We start from the raw sequence: 26,011 nt of genomic DNA on the forward strand, positions 1-26,011 counted from the left end.
CAGAAAGTATGCCTCCTAAAGTAAAATCTTGCAGAGATGCTGGAGATACACCTTACAGGAAAAACCACCAAGGAGAGGCAAAACTTTGACTTCTCCACACCTCCAGCCTGCGCAGAGCATCTCCACTTCACATTAAAGGGAGAAACCAGAAGGGCTCCCACGCCGCTGCCAGATGCCAGTGCCCAGACGGCTTGGGAAGACGCGGACCACAAGGTGAGCTAAGAGGTATGCGGTACCCCCACAGACAACCCTAGGCCAGATCAGCATAGCCCCCTGGACAGACCAAGCCCCAGCCAGGGAAAAAAGAAAAACTGAATAATAAGCAATAACAAAAAAAAAGACACATAGCAAAGAGGGTGGGGCACCCTGAGCACCGAAGCAGGGGAGGGGAATCCCTCACAGAACTGTAAATAAACAAACCGGGCCAGAGAAGGCAGGAGTGGTGGCACACACCCAGCAACCAGGAGCGGGAAAGCTTGTAAAAGCAGCAGTGGGAGGAAAACTCCACAGGAGAGGGGAGAAGGCCCACTTCCCATGTGAACTGTAAATAAACATGCCAGCCTGAGAACATGGGTGCAGAGTCACCTCCCCCAGTGTGCTTGAAAAGGGGAAAGCTTGCAGCAGCGGCTTGCGCACAGGAGAACTCTGAGTAAACAAAGCTTGTGGGGCCAGGTGAGTGCTAAGCTCACTCTTGATATCTGCATAAATAAAGCCTCCAGCAACAGCAGGCTGACAGCAGCGGGCAGGCAAGCCACAGCCACAGATAGCCATCCAAAGAACAGTCTCCAGACATTTTTTTCTGTCTCCCTACCTTTGATGAGACAACAACCAAACTACACCTACATGCTGAAAAACTTACTGAAACTGTATTGCATTTGAACTTGGGACACTTTGGGTTTTTTTTTTCTTTTGTACAGTTTTGTTTTATTTTGGTTTTTCCAGTCTTTTTCCCCTTTGATGAGACAACCACAGAACTACTTCTGAGGCATCATCTCCAGGACTGGAGGCTGAGGGATAAACACCAAAATTATTAAGACTGAAACTTTACTACATTTGAACTTGGAGACTTTTTATTTATTTATTTTTATTTTATATATATATATATATTTTTTCAATCCTCTCTTGTCTCTCTAATGCCTTTTCAGCTTATGGCTGATTAGTACACTGTCTCTCCCTGTTTATATCTTTGAAACTTTTTCATTTGTTTCTTTGTTTTGTTTTTTTCTACCTGTTTATTTGTTTTTCCCTTTTCCTTTAACTTCTCTGCTCTCCATTTCCTCTCACCCTTCCATTCTAAATATCACTATTGTTATTATTACAAGCTAGAAAATACTTAATTGCACACAGTACAGGGACAATAACAACACCAAGGGCAATGAAGGGAAGACAGAAAAAAACAGGGAAACCAGTTTCCCCAGAGTAAAAATTAGTACAGGAACCAGAGGGAAATGAAGAAAACAGATACTCAGATCCAGACTCCAACAAAATGAAGATAAACTATGCCAAAGAACCCAATGAAGCCCACAAGAATAATTTAAAAGAAGACATACTACAGGTACTCAATGAGAATTTTATAGAGATGATACTGGATAGAGTCAACCAAAATGTACAGGAGACACTCAAGAAATTCCAAGACAACAAAAATAGAGAATTTGAAAAAGCAAAAGAAGAAATAAAGGAAACCACAGAAGCACTGTATAAACACCAAAGTGAAACAGAGAACACGATGAATAAAGAGATAAATGAACTCAGGACAAAAATAGACAACCTTAAAGAGGAAACAAGCCAGGATATGGAAAACCTCAGAAAAAAGAATGAAACAGAATTGCAAAACAAAATGGAAGGCCAATCCAGTAGAATAGAACAAACAGAAGACAGAATATCAGAACTCAAAGATGAAATGGTAATTAGGAATTCCAAGATGGAAGCTAGAGGGAGGAATCAGAAAGCATGATTCCTACAGTGAAATCTTGGAGAGACACTGGATACACACCTTGCAGGCAAAACCACCAAGAAGAGGCAAAACCTTGACCCCTTCACACCTCCAGCATGTGCAAAGAATCTCCACTTCACATTAAATGGAGAAACCAGGAGGGCCCCTGGGCTGCCAGACACACGAGCCCAGACGGCTTGGGAAAACACAGACAAGGTGAACTAAGTGGTACACGGTACTGCCACAGACAACCCTGGGCCAGAACAGCATAGCCCCCTGGACAGACCGACCTCCACCTGGGGAAAAAAGAGAAACTGAGTAATAAGCCATAAGAACAATAAAGACACGTTGCAAAGAAGGTGGGGCATACTGAGTGCTGAAGAGGGAGAGAGGAGAATCCTTCCTGGGACTGTAAATAAACAAGCTGGGCCTGGCCGGAGAGGCTCTGGCAGGAGTGGGGCACGTGCCCAGCAACCAGGAGTGGGAAAGCTTGTGAGAGTGGCAGAGGGAGGAAAACTCCACAGGAGAGGGGAGAAGACCCACTTCCCACGTGAACTGTAATAAACACGCAGGCCAGAAAAAGTGGGTGCAGTGTCACCTCCCCCAGTGTGCTTGGACAGGGGAAAGCTTGTAGCAGAGGTGCACAGGAGAACTCTGAGCAAACAAAGCCTGCAGGGCCAGGTGAGTGCTAAGCTCACCCCAGAGATCTGCATAAATAAAGCCTCCAGCAACAGCAGGCTGTCAGCTGCGGGCAGGCAAGCCACAGCCGCAGATACCATTCTCAGAACTGTCTCCAGACTCTTTTTTTCTCTCTCCCTACCTTTGATGAGAAAACAACCGAACTACACCTGCATGCTGAAAAACTTACTGAAACTGTATTGCACTTGAACTTGGGACACTTTGTGGGTTTTTTTTTTCTTGTGTGTGTAGTTTTGTTCTACTTTATGCATCCCCTTTGATGAAACTACTACAGAACAACATTTGAGGCACCATCTCCAGGACTGGAGACTGAGACAGACACCAAAGTTACTAAGACTGAAACTTCATTGAATTTGAACTTAGAGGGGTTTTTTTTATTTTGTATTTTTCATTTTTTAAATTTTATTGTATTTTTATATTTTTTTCTTTCATTTACTTATTTTTTATTTTTATTCTTATCTTTATTCTTTATATTTTTTATTTTCAATCTTCTCTCTGTCTCTCTAATGCCTTTTCAGCTTATGGTTTATTAATACACTGTCTCTCCCTGTTTATATCATTGAAACTTCTTTTGTTTCTTTCTTTGTTTTCTTTTTTTCTTTCTGCTTGATTATTTGTTTTTCCCTTTTCCTTTAACTTCTTTGCTTTCCATCCCCTCTCACCCTTCCATTCTAAATATCACTAGTGCTATTATTATAAGACAGAAAATACTTAATTGCACACAGTACAGGGACTATAACAACAACAAGGGCAATGAAGGGAAGACAGAAAAAACAAGGAAACCAGTTTCCCCAGAGTAAAAAATTAGTACAAGAACCAGAGGGAAATGAAGACAACAGATACCCAGATCCAGACTCCAACAAAATGAAGATAAACTATGCCAAAGAACCCAATGAAGCCCACAAGAATAATTTAAAAGAAGACATACTACAGGTACTCAATGAGAATTTTATAGAGATGATATTGGATAGGGTCAACCAAAATGTACAGGAGACACTCAAGAAATTCCAAGACAACAAAAATAGAGAATTTGAAAAAGCAAAAGAAGAAATAAAGGAAACCACAGAAGCACTGTATAATCACCAAAGTGAAACAGAGAACATGATTAATAAAGAGATAAATGAACTCAGGACAAAAATAGACAACATTAAAGAGGAAACAAGCCAGGATATGGAAAACCTCAGAAAAAAGAACGAAACAGAACTGCAAAACAAAATGGAAGGCCAATTCAGCAGAATAGAACAAACAGAAGACAGAATCTCAGAACTTGAAGATGAAATGGTAATTAAAGGAAAAACCAAAGAACTATTAATTAAACAACTCAAGAAATGTGAAAAGAAAATGCAGGAACTCATTGACTCCATCAAAAGACCAAACTTGAGAATCATGGGCATCAAAGAAGGAGAAGAGGTGGAAGCAAATGGAACGTGTAATATATTCAACAAAATAATAACAGAAAATTTCCCAAATCTAGAGAAAGATATTCCCATACAGATGCAAGAGGCCTCCAGAACACCAAACAGACTGGATCAAAATAGAATTACCCCACAATATATCATCATTAAAACAATAAGTTCAGAAACTAGGGAAAGAATATTGAAGGCTGTAAGAGAGAAAAAACAAATAATACACAAAGGTAAACCCATCAAAATCACAGCAGACTTCTCAACAGAAACATTAAAACCAAGAAGAGCGTGGGGTGAGATCTTCCAGGCACTGAATGAAAATAACATCAACCCCAGGATACTCTACCCAGTAAAACTATCATTCAAAATAGATGGAGCAATAAAAGTCTTCCATGATAAGCAGAAAATAAAACAATATGTGACCACAAAGCCACTACTACAAAAGATTGTGCAAGGGATTCCGCATGCAGAAAGTGAAACCCAACATAACCATGAAAGGACAGGCAGCACCAAACCATAGGAAAAGAAAAAGCAAGAAAGTAAAGAGTAACCTCAACTTAGGTACATAAAATCATACCTTCAAACAACTAAAACAACTAAATGACAGGAATCACCACATACCTATCATTACTAACACTTAATGTTAACGGACTTAATTCACCCATCAAAAGGCACTGCTTGACAAAATAGATTAAAAAGGAATATCCAACAATTTGTTGCTTACAGGAGACCCAGCTCACTGACAGAAATAAGCATAGGCTTAGGATAAAGGCTGGAAGAAGATTTACCAAGCCAATGGCCCCCCAAAACAGGCAGGAGTAGCAATACTTATCTCTTGACAAAGTAGACTTCAAATCTACATTGATCAAACAACATAAACAAGGACATTCCATATTAATAAAAAGGGAAATAGACCAAAAGGAAATAATAATCATCAACCTGTATGCACCCAATGTCAACGCACCCAATTTCATCAAACATACCCTGAAAGACCTAAAAGCATATATTAACTCCAACACACTGGTTGTGGGAGACGTTAACACCCCATTATCATTAATAGATAGGTTATCCAAACAAAAAAATCAATAAAGAAATCCAAGATCTAAAATATACAATTGATCAAATGGACCTACTTGATGTCTACAGAACATTTCACCCAACTTCTACACAATATACATTCTTCTCAGCAGCCCATGGAACCTTCTCCAAAATAGATCATATCCTAGGGCACAAAGCAAGCCTCAGCTAGTATAAGAAAATAGAAATTATACCATGCATACTTCTGATCACAATGCAGTAAAAGTAGAACTCAACAATAAAAGTGAAGACAAAAAACATGCAAACAGCTGGAAACTAAATAACTCATTACTTAATTAACAATGGATCATTGGTGAAATAAAAGAGGAAATTTAAAAGTTCCTGGAAGTCAATGAAAATGAAAACACAACCTACCGGAATCTATGGGACACAGCAAAGGCAGTCCTGAGAGGAAAGTTTATAGCCATGAGTGCATATATTAAAAAGACTGAAAGATCCCAAATCAATGACCTAATGATACATCTCAAACTCCTAGAAAAACAAGAAAAGCAAATTCCAAAACAAATAGAAGGAGAGAAATAATAAAAATAAGAGCTGAAATCAATGAAATAGAAACCAAAAACACCATACAAAGAATTAATGAAACAAAAAGTTGGTTCTTTGAAAAAATAAACAAGATCGATAGACCCCTGGCAAACCTGACTAAAATGAGGATAGAAAAAACTCAAATTAGTAGAATCAGGAATTCAAAAGGGGAGATAACAACAAACACCATGGAAACCAGGAAATCATCAGAGACTACTTTGAGAACCTACATTCAAATAAATTTGAAAATCTTAAAGAAATGGATAGATTCCTAGATACATATGATCATCTAAAACTGAACCAAGAGGAAATTAATCACCTGAATAGATCTATAACACAAAATAAAATTAAAGCAGCAATCAAGAGTCTCCCCAAAAAGAAAAGTCCAGGACCTGATGGATTCTCTGCTGACTTCTATCAGACCTTTAAAGAAGAACTGATACCAACCCTCCTTAAACTGTTCCATGAAATAGAAAGGGAAGGAAAACTGTATTTTATGAAGCCAGTATTACACTTATCCGAAAACCAGGAAAGACACTGCCAAAAAGGAGAACTATAGGCCAATCTCCTTAATGAACATTGATGCAAAAATCCTCAACAAAATAATGGCAAACCGAATTCAACAACACATCAAAAAGATTATTCTTCATGACCAAGTAGGCTTCATCCCAGGAATGCAGGGGTGATTCAACATACAAAAATCAATTATCATAATAAACCACATTAACAGAAGCAAAGACAAAAACCACTTGATATTCTGCAATAGATGCAGAAAAGCCCTTTGAAAGGATCCAACACCATTTCATTTTAAAAGCTCTTTAAAATTAGGAATAGAAGGAAAGTACCTCAACATTATAAAAGCTTATATACAAACCTACAGTCAGCATTATACTTAAGGGAGAAAAACTGAAACCATTCCCTCTAAAATCAGGAACCAGACAAGGATGCCCACTATCTCCACTCCTATTCAACATAGTACTGGAATTCTTAGCCAGAGCAATTAGGCAAGAAGAAGGAATAAAAGGAATACAAATAGGTAAAGAAACTGTCAAAATATCCCTATTTGCAGACGACATGATCCTCTACCTTAAAGACCCAAAAAACGCTATTCAGGAGCTTCTAGACATCATCAATAGCTATAGCAAGGTAGCAGGATATAAAATCAACATAGAAAAATCATTAGCATTTCTATACACTAACAATGAGCGAACTGAAAAAGAATGCATGAAAACAATTCCATTTACAATAGCCTCAAAAAAAATCAAACACCTAGGTGTAAACCTAACAAAAGATGTGAACGACCTCTACAAGGAAAACTATACACTTCTGAAGAGAGATTGAGGAAGACTATAGAAAGTGGAGAGATCTCCCATGCTCATGGATTGGTAGAATCAACATAGTAAAAATGTCTATACTCCCAAAAGTAATCTACATGTTTAAGGCAATTCCCATCAAAATTCCAATGACATTCATTAAAGAGATTGAAAAATCTACCGTTAAATTTATATGGAAACACAAGAGGCCTCGAATAGCCAAGGCAATACTCAGTCAAAAGAACAATGCTGGAGGTATCACAATACCTGACTTCAAACTATATTACAAAGCAATAATGATAAAAACACATGGTACTGGCACAAAAACAAACATGAAGACCAGTGGAACAGAATAGAGGACCCAGATATGAAGCCACACAACTATAACCAACTTGTCTTTGACAAAGACACTAAAAATATACCATGGAGAAATAGCAGCCTCTTCAACATAAACTGTTGGGAAAACTGGTTAGCAGTCTGCAAAAAACTGAAACTAGATCCATGTATATCACCCTACACCAATATTAACTCAAAATGGATCAAGGATTTTAATATCAGACCACAAACTCTAAAGTTGATACAGGAAAGAGTACGAAATACTCTGGAGTTAGTAGGTATAGGTAAGAATATTTTCAATGGAACCCCAGCAGCACAGCAACTAAGAGATAGCATAGATAAATGGGACTTCATAAAACTAAAAAGCTTCTGCTCAACAAAAGAAATGGTCTCTAAACTGAAGAGACCAACCACAGAGCGGGAGAAAATATTTGCCAGCTACACATCAGACAAAGGACTGATAACCAGAATATATAGGGAACTTAAAAAACTAAATTCTCCCAAAACTAATGAACCAATAAAGAAATGGGCAAGTGAACTAAACAGAACTTTCTCAAAAGAAGAAATTCAAATGGCTGAAAAACACATGAAAAAATGCTCACCATCTCTAGCAATAAAGGAAATGCAAATTAAAACCACACTAAGATTCCACCTCACCCCTGTTAGAATAGCCATCATTAACAACGCCACCAACAACAGGTGTTGGCGAGGATGTGGGGAAAAAGGAACCCTCTTACACTGTTGGTGGGAATGTAAACTAGTACAACCACTCTGGAAAAAAATTGGAGGCTACTTTAAAAGCTAAACATTGATCTACCATTTGATCCAGCAATACCACTCTTGGGGATACACCCAAAAGACTGTGACACAGGGTACTCCAGAGGCACCTGCACACCCATGTTTATTGCGGCACTATTCACAATAGCCAAGTTATGGAAACAGCCAAGATGCCCCACCACTGATGAATGGATTAAGAAAATGTGGTATCTATACACAATAGAATTTTATGCAGCCATGAAGAAGAACGAAATGTTATCATTCACTGGTAAATGGATGGAATTGGAGAACATCATTCTGAGTGAGGTTAGCCTGGCCCAAAAGACCAAAAATCATATGTTCTCCCTCATATGCGGACATCAGATCATGGGCAAATACAACAAGGGGATTGGACTTTGATCACAAGATAAAGCAAGAGCACACAAGGGAGATATGATGATAGGTAAGACACCAAAAAAACTAGATAGCATTTGTTGCCCTCAACACAGAGAAACTAAAGCAGATACCTTAAAAGCTACTGAGGCCAATAGGAGAAGGGGACCAGGAACTAGAGAAAAGGTTAGATCAAGAAGAATTAACCTAGAAGGTAACACGCATGCACAAGAAATCAATGCGAGTCAACTCCCTGTATAGCTATCCTTATCTCAACCATCAAAATCCCTTGTTCCTTCCTATTATTGCTTATACTCTCTCTACAACAAAATTAGAGGTAAGGGCAAAATAGTTTCTGCTGGGTATCGATGGGGGGAGGGGGGGAGGGAGGGGGCAGGGCTAGTGGTAAGGGAGGGGATGGGGACGGGGGGAGAAATGACTCAAACATTGTATGCACATATGAATAAAAAAAATAAAATAAAATAAAGTAAAAAATAAAAGACAGGAAGAGATTTCAGGAATCAGCACTTGAAAAGTATATAGATAAAGATTGAAAATATAGAACAAATTTGAAAGATAATATTAATTAAACTAACAAAAGTATCTTAAAATGAAAAATACAAAACATCAAAGATGAAAAACGTAAATCAACCAAATAACTTCAACATCTATTTAATGAGTCCCAGAGAGAATACAAATAATATAATAAATATACCTGCATGAAAGAACGTAAGTTTTTGATAGATGGGTCCATTGTAAGACAATGAATGAAAAAGGGACTATTAATGTGAAAGTTTAGATCTATAGGGACTAATAAAAGATTGTAAAAGTTTTCACAGAGAGAAAAAATAAAAACAAAATGATCAAATTGATATCAAATTCCCCAAAAGCCACAGTGCATGACAGAATACCTGGGATTACAGGTGTAAACCATCACTTTTGGCTCAATTCAACTTAAGAATCACTTTCTTAAATTCCAAAAGTAATTCCTGGAAAATCTTAATTGAGATTGGAGTAAATATATAGATTATTGATATCTTTAACTATTGATTCTTTCTATACATTCACTTGGTTTTTCTCTTATGTCTTTTAGTAACATTTCATAGTTGTCTGTCAATCAGTTAATTCCTAGATAGGTTATAGATTTTGTTGTTACAGATTTTGATTTTTTTGTTATGATTAATAGACCTTTTCCATTTCCTAATAAATTTCATAGCATGTATAAAATAAATGATTTTTGTTTGCTTGCTTTATATGTTAGGCACCTTTCTTAAACCCTCATTCAGTCTAAATGTTTTGTATTTGATTATTTATATTTTTAGATGTAAGATCATGTCTTCTGAAAGCAACTACAATGCTGTCATGTCCACTCTAGCTCTATACCTCTAGCTCTTCATCTTGTTTTATGCTTTGTCTGTGACTACAGAGTGATTACAAAATAAAGAGAGGAACAGCATTATGTCTTCTGGGGCTTTTCCTTGGGATAGCAGCACTGCTTACTTTATTTTTTATGGTTAGAAGAGTTTCTCTTTAAATTCTGGCACTTTCTTGTCTGTCACTCTATTTTTAATATCCATAAATGTTTCAGTCTCTCAATATGTCAGAGCATATTGACCAGGCACTGATTTAAACTAACATATTTTGAACCAAAACTCTTTTTTGCACACTTTGCCAAAACAGAAAGTTCAAGGATTGTGATATCTTAATTTTACATCCATTACATTCCTGACTTAACATTAAAAGAGAATCCAAAATCAGAAATTCCATGTGACTGAAAATTGCTGTGACTAAGACAAAATGCCCTAACTTCATTTCAAGCTCCCTAAATAAAATCCTTTATGAAATAAGAGTGAGATGTTCCTATGAAACTGAGCTTTCGTGTTGTATAGGACATGACTAGCACTGAAAATGTCTCCTCTTGCATTTTTAGACCCCAAATCACCACAAACACCATCACTACTCCTTCTACCAGCACTCTTACCACCTGCCTTCCAGAATGGAGTTCACTCTATCCAGCCATCATTGGCCCCATTCAATCTGTCTGGGGTCTACAGAAAGGACTTGTTCCCCAGAGGGAAATGGTTCCTGAGAGGGAGAGCCACATGGTGTTCCAAGGACATGAATGCTTTATTTAAAAAAAAAATGTGGACAAACATTTTCAGGAATTGTTCACAGCAAGTTTATAAAGAGGGAAAGAGAGGTCATACGCAAGAGAGCTATAAGCATAGCAGTGTTCAGAAACATGGAAAAGGACATTTCTCTATCAGTGACAACACCTATTATATGACATTCGAACACCACAAGTGCTATTCAGCTGCTTGTAAATCACTATAGGTGAGGAAAAACACTTATCTCCTTTGTAGAAAGGGAAAAGGAGGTGGAGAATCCTTCACACAAAAGTCCACTTTGATTTAAAATACAGGATAAGCAGTACTAGAAATCTATGTGCACAAAGCCCGCCTATTAAGTTTCAGAACAAACAGGGAGCTTCCATTACACACAGCCTGTTGTTAATATGTGCTTGGTTATGTCAAGGACACAAAACAAAGCACTTTTCATGTGTCACTTTGAGCTCTCCCTGTTGATAACCACTACGACTCCTGGGTCATGACCCCAAACAGGCAGCCATTGTGCAGGGGAAAGCAGCAGATGGGACCAATGCTAACATACAACTAGGAATCTAGGCCTTCAGCCACCTGGGCTGAGTCTTGGTGAAATTCAGAAACCAATAAAGTTTTACTTTACAGTCTGTCTGTTCTTATCCATGCACACCATGGGCACCTGTTCCACCAGTTCTGGGTCTCACTTGAGCCACCTGCTTCTCAGACAAGTCCTCACTCCTGACTCAGGTGCTCCATGAGAGCCCCCACAGGCCCCTGGTTTCTGTCAGCCTGATAACCTGCTAGGTGTGGAGGCACTGGTGACTGCTGCTGGACTAACTGCCACCTTGCCAGATAACAGACACATTTTGTTCCAGATAAAAGTAGCATTGTAACAGCTGCCTTCAATGCCTAATCCCCAATGGAGGTGAGGAGGGGTGTCTCAAGTCCTCCTCAAAGAATGGCAGCTTCAGACTGTGCCCAGGAGCAAGACCAATCCTGTTTCTACCCCCATCACCTTGCACTGGGGTGGGGACAGTGCTCCCAAGGTCCTTTGCTTCACTGTGCTTAGCAAGTACAGCTAAAAATCTGTGAAGGCAAGTAACAGAAGGTGAGGCCCCAAGCCAGTCATTATCTGAGCTCTTCTATGATCCAGCCTCACTGGACAACTCTCCCCTTCTCAACCTGTAAGACAAATATGCTGTCACCTTTTGTGCTCCTGTTCAAGGTGAGTTACTCTCCAGACACCTTTGAGAACAGTCAATTCTCTCCTTACACACCCTCAGTTCTGCCATCTTGAAATTCCCTTCCTAGCCAGAGAGACAAAGCATTGACCTTGTCCAGGAGCCAAAGGCCCTGATCTCCCCTTCCTCTGATGACCACAGACTGCTCCCAGGCCTTCCTAGGAGGGCCTACCCATTGCACTGGAAGTAGAACAATTGTCCAGATGCTTGCATCAATGGATCTCCAAACAGAGAAAACAGAGGATCTGCCTCAATTGGTGCAGAGTCAAGAGGGAAAAAAAAGGTTGGCCTCTAAGAGCCCTGCCTAGCAAGCCAAGAGTGCATGGAACACAGTGTTGGTCTCTTCCACCAACACTGCTACAAGCCCATGTCGAACTTGCTTTCCCACTGAGGAGATGCATTATACTCATTGCCATATTAAATTGCTTTCAACGTCTATAGAGGAAAGGGGTGAAGGGAAAAGGAAAGGAGCTTGAATTTTCATTAATGGGACTAGGAGTGAAAGAGTGTTTTTTGGAAAGAGTAGAAACCATGCCATGCTAGTCTTCAGAAATAACCCCGTTCTCTATTCCCACTGCCCAGACCTATTTCAGGGCTATTGTCACTCACTTGTCAGGATAATCACAAAACCCTTCTTGCTAACCATGTCCCTGCCCTGTGTTTGTTCTCCATTCTTCACAGCATTTCCTGAGCTCTTATCCTGGAAATAAGAGTGATGATGTTGCTCCCTTGTTAGGACCCCCTGCCAGCACCTCACCTGCAGAACAGGATCTTGATGTTGTTATCTGGCTCTAAACTCCCTCTGAAGCTTCATGTCCAAGTAATTCCCACTTTTTCCCTGAAAGCTCCAGCCATTCTGAATATGTTAAGATCATCCAGAATTCTAAGACACTGGGAAGCCTTTCTTTTCTGCCCCAAATGCCCTTCTGTGTAGTGGTGACTATGTAGCCTTCAGCCACATCTCACCTCTTCTGTGAAGTTGTCACCAAGTCCCTGTTTCCTAGGTTGTCACTACACACCTACAGTCTAGTCTGTAGCAGTCTGTGTTTTAATAAATACCCTATTCTTGGGTCCCCCACCATCCATTAGCTCCTCAGAAATGTGAATAGTTTCTTTGGATCTAGCTTAGATCTGGAATAAAACAGATGATTCATGTGAAATGAGTGAAGGGACCCAGTCTTAGATCTCTGACACCATCCACGTACCCAGCTCCTGTGATTTCTAAACACTGTGACCTCAACTACACAATCCTTCTATTCTGCTGGGTTTCCTGCCTTTCACCTCCCACCCAGTGACCTGTGCTCTCCCTGGGAGTCTTCACAACTAACACACCACTCTCCATCCTGAGAATGATATTTAAATTTCTCCTTCTTCCCAGCAGACTTCCTTAAACAATTGTCCTCAAGTCAGAACATTCCCTCTGCCATGTCCCACCAGATTAAGGGGCATATTTCACATAATGCTATTCTACTTTTGGAGTTCTGGAGGTTTGTTGTTTTTTATCCTTGGATATGTGTGTACTCCAGCTCCCTGATCAGAGTCAAGCTCTCTAAGAGTATACACCTCTGGATCCTTCCAAACCTTCCCATACAACAGGTATGATCATGTGAGAGGAAAGGAGAGAACACAAACCACCTGCTCTTTAGTTCACATTCAATCTGGGGACAATTATATGAATCACCAAAGGATAAACTTCTGGGCAATGCTTTTCTAGAGAATTTGACTTTTTTGACAATTTACAAGGCAGAGTAAATTTATAAGGCAAGTAGATAAAGTGTTTGTGGCCCCAGCCCAACTCAGCCATTCCAAATGAAGACCAGAATCTTTGAAAAGATGATATGTCAACTTGGACAAACAGAATTCCCTACACCAGAGTTATTTTTAGATACAACTTTGCAGGAAATGAAATATTCTTAGAGCTCAGTCTCGGTTCACCATGTTCAAGGTGTTCAATGCAGTTTGTGTATTTCCTGCTTCAGTTCCCTATGGTATACTCAGTCTATTCCAGAGGACATTTGGGCCCTTCATTCTTGGAAAAATTTACTCTCTAAGAGGCAGTGAAGAAACGGGACCTGCAACAGACTACCCACCAACACCACCAGATCTCACCTCTGCTGCTACATCCCCCAATTCCCACTGATAGGATGAGATATCCATTGGCAACTCTAAGAAAGACACTTTTTGCTTTTCTAGACACAGTTCTATGACACAGATCTCTATGCTTTTGTAACCATTTACAATACTTCTATAATGGCATGCTACACTATGTTATAGGTAGTTTCAACCACATTATCTTGCTAGTAGAGTCATTCTTTGCCAGATATCTGCCAGGCATTTGGCAAGCACAAGGCATGAGCTGAGGATGGTAAGTGATGATGAAATAGTGCATGGCATTCCTGAGTCAAGAAGCTTGGATCTTGTCAAGGAAAGGGGCATAATTTAGGTAACCACAAGTGTGGTGAGAGATGTGGAAGAAAGATACAAGGTGTCATAAGAATGGATAAGAGAAGGAAATAAAAAAACTGGTCTAGGGAGGGAATAGAAAGGCCACCTGGAGAACGTGACTCTTAAATTTAGAGCTTAGGATTAGTGTGATATAGTCAAAGGAAGTGGCAGAGGGAGGGTATTAAAGACAGGAGTGAAAGCATTATCAGAGGCTATAAGATGGAGAGAGAAAAGCAACAAAGGGAATGGAAGAAAGTCAAGTATATGTGGTAAAGATGAGGTATGGAAGGTAATAATAACATCATGCTCTTACTACATTCCTGACACCATTCTAGGCACTTGTCTCATCTCATGCAATCTTCATAATACTCTTATCCATATCATCCCCCTATTTCTGAGAAAAGTGGAAACCCAAAGAGGTTATGGCCGTTGCCCATGACTCTACCACACAAAGTAGAGGTTTAAGCCCACATAGCAGAATGCAGATATATTGCCATTATGCCCTCCTATGGCAACCATGTGGGCAGGATCTTGTAGGATTTTGCTGCAAAAGGAATGAGAAAGAATTGAAGAACTGTGGGCTAAGAAGTGGCATGATCATTCTTGAACCTTAAAAAGTTTCCTCAGGCTCATATCTTGACAATGATTGAAAGAAAACAAGAATGATTTCAGGAAGACCACTGAGAAGATTAATTGTAGTTATTCTAGAGAGAAATTACAATGGCATGGACCAGGTAGAAGCAACAGTGGTGGAGCAGAGTAGATGGGCCCAAAAGATGCTCAAGTGTTCAGGTTGTAGAAATGTCAGGATTGACTGACAGGGATGGAAGTTAGAATTTGAAACTTTTACATATAGGTCTATCTTTCTTACTATTTGAAGGCTGGACCCATAACTTGGTCATCTTGTATTCCCAGCCCCTGGGGGCCATGTCTGGCACACAGAAGGGGCTCTATAAATTGTTGAATAATGATCAGGAAGAAAGGAGTCCATGGGCTCCAGCTCTGCCCTGACATTGCCTCTTATGATATCCTAACACAGTGGCAGACTCCACTGCCCCCCATGGACACCATCAGAATCTTCAGGCTTAGTGAACACAGGTTCACCCAAAACTATTCAGATACCACCTTTCCTTGCCTACCAGCCTGGACCTAGATGGTGACACCTGTTCATTGGCCCTGACTTCATCACAGCCTCAGTGGTCCTTTAGGTTAAAAAATACTAATCCAAATTAAGCTAGGCAACTCAGATATTTAAGTTCCTCCAAAGTCTTAATAAGTTTCACAAATATTTAACAAGCAAATTAATTTATGTAAAGATCTGTACATATTTGATAAACTTGAACCAATTTAAAAAATCCTGTCCTGTTTTAATAAATACTGGATTAAGGTTAGATTTCCCGCAAACAGTAAATACATAAGAAAACATTTGTTATGTACCTACCTTTTCAAAGATCAAGAAAAGTTTATCTTTATCATAAAGACTTGAAACCACTGTGTTGTGTGTTTGTTAGGAAGACGAGAAGAAAGTGAACCAGCACATGCTTAGACTATCAAGCCAATGACAACTTCATGGACAAGACAGAGTGCCAGGGAGATTACTCAAAGCTCAGACTACATAAAGCTTCTAGAGTAGAATAAGCATAAGGGTGAGCACAAAAGTGTCCTGAATACCCATATTGTCATTTTATGAGTGACAAATGCCTCTGCCACTCATTTTTCTTCCTGCACTGCTTCCTACATTATCTCACCCATAAAATCCTATCACAAAATCCTATCTCTTCTTCTTCAAGGTTTAGTTCAGATATCTGTTCTTGTATGAAACCATCCTCAGACTCTTCTCCCCAATCCCCAGAGTTGGCACTTTCTTCCCTAGACTCTGACAGTACCCCATGAATATCTATAGGATAGCACTCATCTGATTGTCTTGCAGGTAGTGGTGTGTAAGACTGTCTCACTTCACTCTGAGTTCCTTCATGAGGTTGTTGCCAGCAACTTGTATTTTCCAACAGTTATTTATTGGGCAGCAGTAGATGTTAGGATATACACTAGATAATGATGATGTAATTAAGAGCATATATTTCTGCCTACATAAAGTTTACCATCTAACTATGTATAACAGACACTGGGAAGTCTTACTCATATCCTTTCAGTATTTACCTCCATGGAAAAAAGGATTGAGGGTGAGGGATCTTGGGTGGGAGGGTGCATTCTTAGCATATGCAGGAAAAGCAAAAGTATCAGAGAATTAATGCCCCCCCTTTCAATCAACAATGAATAGAAAGTTGGTAAATAAATACCATAGCTTCCTCACATCTTGGTTGGGAGAACACTGGGCATGTTTCCCAGAGTTCCCAGCAGGATAAAATTCTATCTGCCCAGAGCAGTAACTGGCAAGGAAACATTTCTTCAATGGGCTTCCCTGCCCTTCTCACATCATTTCCGTTTTGTACCAGGATTTCCTGGAATCATCTCCCATCAAAAACTATTTGCAATTGAATCTTTTCTTCAGCATCTACTTCTGAGTGAAACCAAGCCAAGACTCTAGAGGACAAATAATTCAGTAAGAAGGTATATGGTCTCCATCTCCTGACATTCAAACTTGTATAATCCTCATCCCTTTATCATGGACTTACTTACTAGTGTTTCTAGTGAACAGAACAGCACAGATGTGAAGGATGTCACATCTGAGATTAGGTTATGGAAGGCAGTGTCTTCTACCTTGGGTGCTCTCTCTCTCTTTTTCTGCATAAAGCCAGTTGCCAGTTGCCATGTTGTGATATAATTCTGTGGAAGAGGTCTACACAGTGAGGAATTGATGCTTGCCAATAGCCACATAAATGACCTTAGAAACAGAGCTTCTGAGACCTGCAAAAGCCAAATGAGAGAACTTGGAAGGGCATCCTTCCCCACTTGAGCCTTAAGGTGACTTAGTCCCATTTGATACTTTGATTGAAGCCTTATGAAAGATGCTGAGTCAGACCCACCTGACTGAGTAGCAGCTACATTCCTGACCATGAGAGATATAAACATTTGTTGTTTTCATCTGCTTATTTTTGAGAAATTTGGTGTACAATAGATAAATAATATAAGAGATATGACAGATTGCTGGAAAGATTACAAAATTCCTCTTAATTCAATTAGTGTTAAAGAAAATCTTATCACATAGCTGAAAATTAAGGAGGTATCTCACCTGAATATCTGACAATTGAGATTCCTATGAAGGCACCATCCTAAGAGTGGGAAAGGAAGCTTGCCACTGCCTATCCCCTTGGCACCTGGGACGGACCCTTCTTCCATGTCGACTTGTGAAAGCCTTTGCCGACAGACACCTGTACCACCCTGAGAAAAGTTTTAGAGTTTCCAAGCAAATAATTACAGAAAAAGAGACTTCACTGCAAAGGAGAAGTTCCCAAGGCTAGTCACTTTCCCTGTGGGACTTTGTTTGGAACCAGTAGCTCCATGACTGTCTGCTCACTCATCAGCATTGTACCTACTGTGAGCACAAGTGCTGCAAAGATGCAGACAGCGACCAGAAGAAGTGCCTGATCCCTAAGAACTGCCCTTAAGTGGGGGACCTCTCTGAGCCTGATACTTTTCCAATAGTCTCAACTTAGATGAAATTCTTCATAAGCCACAAACTATCAAAGTTCAATCAAGAAGAAATGTTGATGGGAATGCAAAATTTAAAACTACTTTGAGTGTCAGGCATGGTAGTACATGCCTGTAATTTCAGCACTCAAGAGGCTGAGGAAGGAGCATCATGAGTTTAAGGACAGCCTGGATTGTTTAACATAGTGAATTAGAGGCTAACCTGAGATATAGAGAGACCCTATATAAATAAATAAACAAACAAATAAATGAATAAAAACTACTTTGAAAAAGTAGCAGTTTCTTATAAAATTAAATATACACTTACTATCTCACCCCTCAATTCCACAGCTTTGCATACACAGTGACTTGTAAAAGAAGTTTCACAACATTTTTATTCATTTTTTTCAAAACCTTGAAGGAGAGGATGCCCCTAACTGGCGAACAAATAAATTGTGTTAGATCCATTAAAAGGGTTACTACCCAGCTATAAAAAGCAATAAACCGCTGACAGATGCAATGACATGAATGACTCTCAAAATCATTATGCTAAATGTAAGAAATCATGAACCAAAGAGTACAGAATAAATAATTCTGAGAGTAGTTCTTGGAATTTTTTAATCATGAAAATAACAATTCAGTAGAGGAAGTGAATAGCAGAATCCATGCTAGCAAAAACTGTTGTGTAATGTAGACAATTGCCTTAAGAACTTCTCCCAAAATAAAGGGGGAAGGGACAGAATATTAGGCTTAAGAGAGAAATGACAGGAGTCATAGATAATAGAGCCAACAAAACCAATGTCAACTGAAAAGATTTCCAGAGAAAAAGAGAGTAGTGGGTGAGAGCAAACTAATAATCAAAGAACCAATAGAAGAAAACATTTCCACACTGAAGACCTAATCCTTCTCATTTAAGTGGTTTGCCAAATATCAGAAGGAGTTTTAAAAAAAAGATCCAGAGTTTAAAATGTATGAAACTCTAAGGATTAATAAATACATATTGTATAAGTTTCTAAATAGATAAAATTAGCAACATTTAAAAAACCCAGACTATCATTGAATTCTCATCAACAACACTAATAATGAAAAGATGTTTTAAATATAATTCTTAAATCCAAGATCTGCTACCTGATACAGCAATCATTCCTGTGTGAGAACAGAAGAAAGGAAAATTTGATATAAATATTCAGAAGTCCACCATTACATCTCTTTATGAAAAAATTACCGCTGAAAATTTCAGATAACTGAACTATAAATTTGAATGAAGAGTTCATGATAAAAAAAGGACATAATACACAGAATTAATTGTGGCCAATGAAACCAGCTATGACTTATAAATAAATACTGATGATAGAGCTATGAAATGTGTTTTTTAAAAAAAAAGATGTGATATTTAAGAAAAACAAGTATTAACCTGGAAATAAGAATTCAGTGTATATGAGGTTCAAAGAGAGAAAGAAAAAAGAAGCAAAAGTATGGATAAACTCATTAAATTAATAAAGAAAAATACAGCAGCCATGGTGACACATACTGGTAATCCCTGAGGGTGGGAGGCTGAGGTGAAAGCATTTTGAGTTTCAGGTCAGCCAGGGTTACATAGTGAGACTGTTTCAAAATAACAACAAAATTGTAATGTTACTTTAAAATATAAATATGGTCACTGGCAGAATATAATTAAGATGCTAAAATTCCAAATCACTTTATGCAGGGTGCAGAGGAACAGCACAGACAGGCTTCATTCCAGCAAGTTGGGAGAAAGACAGGAGGACAGGAAAGCACATAACAAACAGAACAGGAGCAGTAAAAGACAGGATCAATCCCAAATGTGACATATATCCCAAAGAACAGAGCTCAGTGGGTTAAACTCCCTGTTAAAAGACAAAGATTCTCAACTTTGAAACCAAAGATAAATATAAACTCTTTACAAGAGATTTACATAAAAGGAAATGACACACAAACAAAATGTTGCAATAAATTAATAAATCTGTGATTGTTTGCATACAATAGTTTAATTAGGTTTAAAATGAAAGAATTAAACACCAAAGCAAATAAACACTTTCATGGACCAAAAGAAGAATAAAAATCACTGCAAAAGGGGAGGAAAAAAAAAGAGCAAAACCAAAACATTTCTATGTTACAAATCAAAAAAGAGAGAAGGAAAAATAAATGACAGAAAAATAAGATTGTAGACATAATTCATAATTTGTATGTAATTAAAATGGATTTGGATGGATTCAAGACACTTATTAAAAGACAGAGGTGCCAGCGGGAGGCCAGTGGCTCACACCAGTCATCCCAGCTACATTGCAAATTCTGAAATCAGGAAGATCGTGGTTCCAGGCCAGCTAGTGCAAAAAAGTTCGTGAGACCCCACCTCAAATACAAAACCTGGGTGTGGTGGCAACCATCTATGGTGGGAAGTATAAAATAAGAGAATCACAGTCCAGGTCAGCCTGGGCAAAAAGCAAGACTCTCTCTACAAAATAACCACAGCAAAAAGGCTCAAGCAATGAAGCACCTGCCTAGCAAGCAGGAGGCCCTGAGTTCAAACCCAAGTACTACCACAAAAGAGACAAATACAGAGGGCTCAGAATGAACTTAAGAAATTAACAAAAAAAATCCACCTATTCTGTTTAAAAGATCTTGTTCCAAACCAAAATTAACATGTTTAAGAAAACAAGAGGAGATTCCAAGATGGCGGCTAGAGGGAGGAAGTAGAAAGCATGCCTTCTAAAGTCAAATCTTGGAGAAACAGTGGAGATACACCTTACAGGAAAACCCACCAAGAAGAGGCAAAACTGTGACTCCTCCACACCACCAGCCTGCACATAGCATCTTCACTTCACATTAAACGGAGAAACCAGGAGGGCTCCCGTGCTGCCAGACAGCAGTGCCCAGACGCAGAGAACAGGGTGAGCTAAGTGGCATGCAGTACTCCCACAGACAACCCTGGGCCAGATCACCATAGCCCCCTGGACAGACAGACCCCCCACCCAGGGGAAAAAAAAGTCAATGATAAGCAATAACAACAAAAAAGACATGTGGCAAAGAGGGTGGGGTGCCCTGAGCGCCAGAGGAGGGGGAGGGGAAATCCCGCACAACAAGCTGGCTGGAGAAGGCAGAAGCAGCAGCACACGCCCAGCAATCAGGAGCAGGAAAGCTTGTAAAAGTGGCAGTGGGAGGAAAACTCCACAGGAGAGGGGGAAAGACCCACTTCCCATGTGAACTGTAAATAAACATGCAGGCCTGAGAAAGCGGGTGCAGTGTCACCTTCCCCAGCGTGCTTGGAAAGGGGAAAGCTTGTAGCAGAGGCTCAAGCACAGGAGAATTCTGAGTAAACAAAGCCTGTGGGGGGCCAGGTGAGAGCTCAGCTCACCTCTGAGATCTGCATAAACAACGCCTCCAGCAACAGCAGGCTGACAGCAGCGGGCAGGCGAGTCACAGCCACAGATAGCCATTCACAGAACTGTCTCCAGACTCTTTTTGCTTTCTCCCTACCTTTGATGAGACAACAACAGAACTACACCTACATGCTGAAAAACTTACTGAAAATGTATTGCATTTGAACTTGGGACAATTTGTGGTGTTTTTGTTGTTGTTGTTGTTGTTGTTTGTGTTGTTTTGTCTTGGTTTGGTTTGGTTTTTTTCCCCTTTGATGAGACAATGGCAGAACGACTTCTGAGACACCATCTCCAGGATTTGAGGCTGAGGACTAACACAAAAATTATTAAGACAGAGACTGAAACTTTATTGCATTTGAACTGGAGATTTTTTTTCATTTATTTATATATTTTTTCCAATCCTCTCTCTGTCTCACTAATGCCTTTTCAGCTTACTGTTGATTAGTACACTATCTCTCCCTATTTATATCTTTGAAACTTTTTTGTTTGTTTCTTCATTTTGTTTTTCTACTTGTTTGTTTATTTGTTTTTCCCTTTTTCTTTAACTTCTTTGCTTTCCATCTCCTCTCACTCTCAAGCTAGAAAATACTTAACTGCACACAGTACAGGGACAATAACAACACCAAGGGCAATGACAGGAAGACAGAAAAAAACAGGGAAACCAGTTTCCCCACAGCAAAAAAATTAGTACAGGAACCAGAGGGAAATGAAGAAAACAGATACTCAGATCCAGACTCCAACAAAATGAAGATAAATTATGCCAAAGAACCCAATGAAGCCCACAAGAATAATTTAAAAGAAGACATACTATAGGTACTCAATGAGAATTTTATAGAGATGATACTGGATACGGTCAACCAAAATGTACAGGAGACACTCAAGAAATTCCAAGACAACAAAAATAGAGAATTTGAAAAAGCAAAAGAAGAAATAAAAGAAACCATAGAAGAACTGTATAAACACCAAAGTGAAACAAAGAACACAATTAATAAAGAGATAAATGAACTCAGGACAAAAATAGACAACCTTAAGGAGGAAACAAGCCAGGATATGGAAAACCTCAGAAAAAAGAACGAAACAGAGCTGCAAAACAAAATGGAAGGCCAATTCAGCAGAATAGAACAAACAGAAGACAGAATCTCAGAACTCAAAGATGAAATGGTAATTAAAGAAAAACCGAAGAACTATTAGCTAAACAACTCAAGACCTGTGAAAAGAAAATGCAAGAACTCACCAACTCCATCAAAAGACCAAACCTAAGAGTCATGGGCATTGAAGAAAGAGAAGAGGTGGAAGCAAAGGGAATGTGTAATATATTCAACAAAATAATAACAGAAAAATTTCCCAAATCTAGAGAAAGATATTCCTATACAGATACAAGAGGCCTCCAGAACACCAAACACACCAGACCAAAATAGATCTACCCCACAGCATATTATCATTAAAACAACAAATACAGAGACCCAAGAAAGAATACTGAAGGCTGTAACGGAGAAAAAGCAAATAATATACAAAGGTAAAAAAATCACAGCAGACTTCTCAACAGAAACATTAAAAGCAAGAAGAGCGTGGGGTGAGATTTTCCAGGCACTGAATGAAAATAACTTCAACCCCAGGATACTCTACCCAGCAAAACTATCATTCAAAATAGATGGAGCAATAAAAGTCTTCCATGATAAGCAGAAAATAAAACAATATGTGACCACAAAGCCACCACTACAAAAGATTCTGCAAGGGATTCTGCACACAGAAAGTGAAACCCAACATAACCATGAAAAGACAGGCAGCATCAAACTACAGGAAAAGAAAAAGCAAGAAAGTAGAGAGTAACCTCAACTTAGGTACACACAATCAAACCTTCAACAACTAAGACAACTAAATGACAGGAATCACCACATAACTATCAGTGCTAACACTTAATGTTAACGGACTTAATTCACCCATCAAAAGGCACCGCTTGACAAAATAGATTAAAAAGGAATATCCAACAATTTGTTGCTTACAGGAGACCCAGCTCATTGACAGAAATAAGCATAGGCTTAGGATGAAAGGCTGGAAGAAGATTTACCAAGCCAATGGCCCCCAAAAACAGGCAGGAGTAGCAATACTTATCTCTGACAAAGTAGACATCAAACCTACATTGATCAAACGAGATAAAGAAGGACATTCCATACTAAAAAACGGGAAATATACCAAAAGGAAATAATAATTATCAACCTGTATGCACCCAATGTCAATGCACCCAGTTTCATCAAACATACCCTGAAAAACCTAAAAGCATATATTAACTCCAACACAGTGGTTGTGGGAGATGTTAACACCCCATTATCATTAATAGATAGGTCATCCAAACAAAAAATCAATAAAGAAATCCAAGATCTAAAATATACAATAGATCAAATGGACCTACTTGATGTCTACAGAACATTTCATCCAACTTCTACACAATATACATTCTTCTCAGCAGCCCATGGAACCTTCTCCAAAATATATCATATTCTAGGGCACAAAGCAAGCCTCAGCAAATATTAAAAAATAGAAATTATACCATGCATTCTATCTGATCACAATGCAATAAAACTAGAACTCAACAACAAAAGTAAGGACAAAAAATATGGACATAGCTGAAAACTGATTAACTCATTGCTTAATGAACAATGGGTCATTGATGAAATAAAAGAGGAAATTAAAAAGTTCTTGGAAGTCAATGAAAATGAGAACACAACCTACCGGAACCTATGGGACACAGCAAAGGCAGTCCTGAGAGGAAAGTTTATAGCTATGAGGGCATATATTAAAAAGACTGAAAGGTCCCAAATCAATGACCTAATGATACATCTCAAACTCCTAGAAAAACAAGAACAAGCAAATCCCAAAACAAATAGAAGGAGAGAAATAATAAAAATAAGAGCTGAAATCAACAAAATAGAAACCAAAAACACCATACAAAGAATTAATGAAACAGTAAGTTGGTTCTTTGAAAAAATAAACAAGATCGATAGACCCCTGGCAAACCTGACTAAAATGAGGAAAGAAAAAACCCAAATAAGTAGAATCAGGAATGCAAAAGGGGAGATAACAACAAACACCATGGAAGTTGAGGAAACCAACAGAGACTACTTTGAGAAACTATATTCTATAAATTTGAAAATCTTAAAGAAATGGATAGATTTCTAGATACATATGATCATTGAAAACTGAACCAAGAGGAAATTAATCACCTGAATAGATCTATAACACAAAATGAAATTGAAGCAGCAATCAAGAGTCTCCCCAAAAAGAAAAGTCCAGGACCTGATGGATTCTCTGCTGAATTCTATCAGACCTTTAAAGAAGAACTGATACCAACCCTCCTTAAACTGTCCCATGAAATAGAAAGGGAAGGAAAACTGCCTAACACATTTTAGGAAGCCAGGATTATACCTATCCCAAAACCAGGCAAAGGCACCTCCAAAAAGAAGAACTATAGGCCAATGTCCTTAAAGAACATTGATGCAAAAATCCTCGATAAAATAATGGCAAACCGAATTCAACAACACATCAAAAAGATCATTCACCAAGATCAGGTAGGCTTCATCCCAGGGATGCAGGGGTGGTTCAACATACGAAAATCAATAAACGTAATAAACCACATTAACAGAAGCAAAGACAAAAACCACTTGATCATCTCAATAGATGCAGAAAAAGCCTTTGATAAGATCCAACACCATTTCATGATAAAAGATCTAAGAAAACTAGGAATAGAAGGAAAGTACTTCAACATTATAAAAGTTATATATGACAAACCTACAGCCACCATTATTCTTAACAGAGAAAAACTGAAACCATTCCCTTTAAAATCAGGAACTAGACAAGGATGCCCACTATCTCCACTCCTATTCAACATAGTACTGGAATTTCTAGCCAGAGCGATTAGGCAAGAAGAAGGAATAAAAGGAATACAAATAGGTAAAGAAACTGTCAAAATAGCCCTATTTGCAGATGATATGATCCTGTACCTTAAAGACCCAAAAAACTCTATTCAAAAGCTCCTAGACACCATCAATAGCTATAGCAAGGTAGCAGGGTAAAAAAATCAACATGGAAAAATCATTAGCATTTCTATACACTAACAATGAGCGAACTGAAAAAGAATGCATGAAAACAATTCCATTTACAATAGCCTCAAAAAAAATCAAACACCTAGGTGTAAACCTAACAAAAGATGTGAACGACCTCTACAAGGAAAACTATACACTTCTGAAGAGAGATTGAGGAAGACTATAGAAAGTGGAGAGATCTCCCATGCTCATGGATTGGTAGAATCAACATAGTAAAAATGTCTATACTCCCAAAAGTAATCTACATGTTTAATGCAATTCCCATCAAAATTCCAATGACATTCATTAAAGAGATTGAAAAATCTACCGTTAAATTTATATGGAAACTCAAGAGGCCATGAATAGCCAACGTAATACTCAGTCAAAAGAACAACGCTGGAGGTATCACGATACCTGACTTCAAACTATATTTGAAGTTTGCTACAAATATTTGAATATTGCTACAAAGCAGTAGCAATAAAAACAGCATGGTACTGGCACAAAAACAGACATGAAGACCAGTGGAACAGAATAGAGGACCCAGATATGAAGCCACACAACTATAACCAACTTGTCTTTGACAAAGGCACTAAAAATATGCCATGGAGAAATAGCAGCCTCTTCAACATAAACTGCTGGGAAAACTGGTTAACAGTCTGCAAAAAACTGAAACTAGATCCATGTATATCACCCTAT

This window comes from Castor canadensis, chromosome 11, assembly GCF_047511655.1.
Source record: "Castor canadensis chromosome 11, mCasCan1.hap1v2, whole genome shotgun sequence".
Lineage (NCBI taxonomy): Eukaryota > Metazoa > Chordata > Mammalia > Rodentia > Castoridae > Castor > Castor canadensis.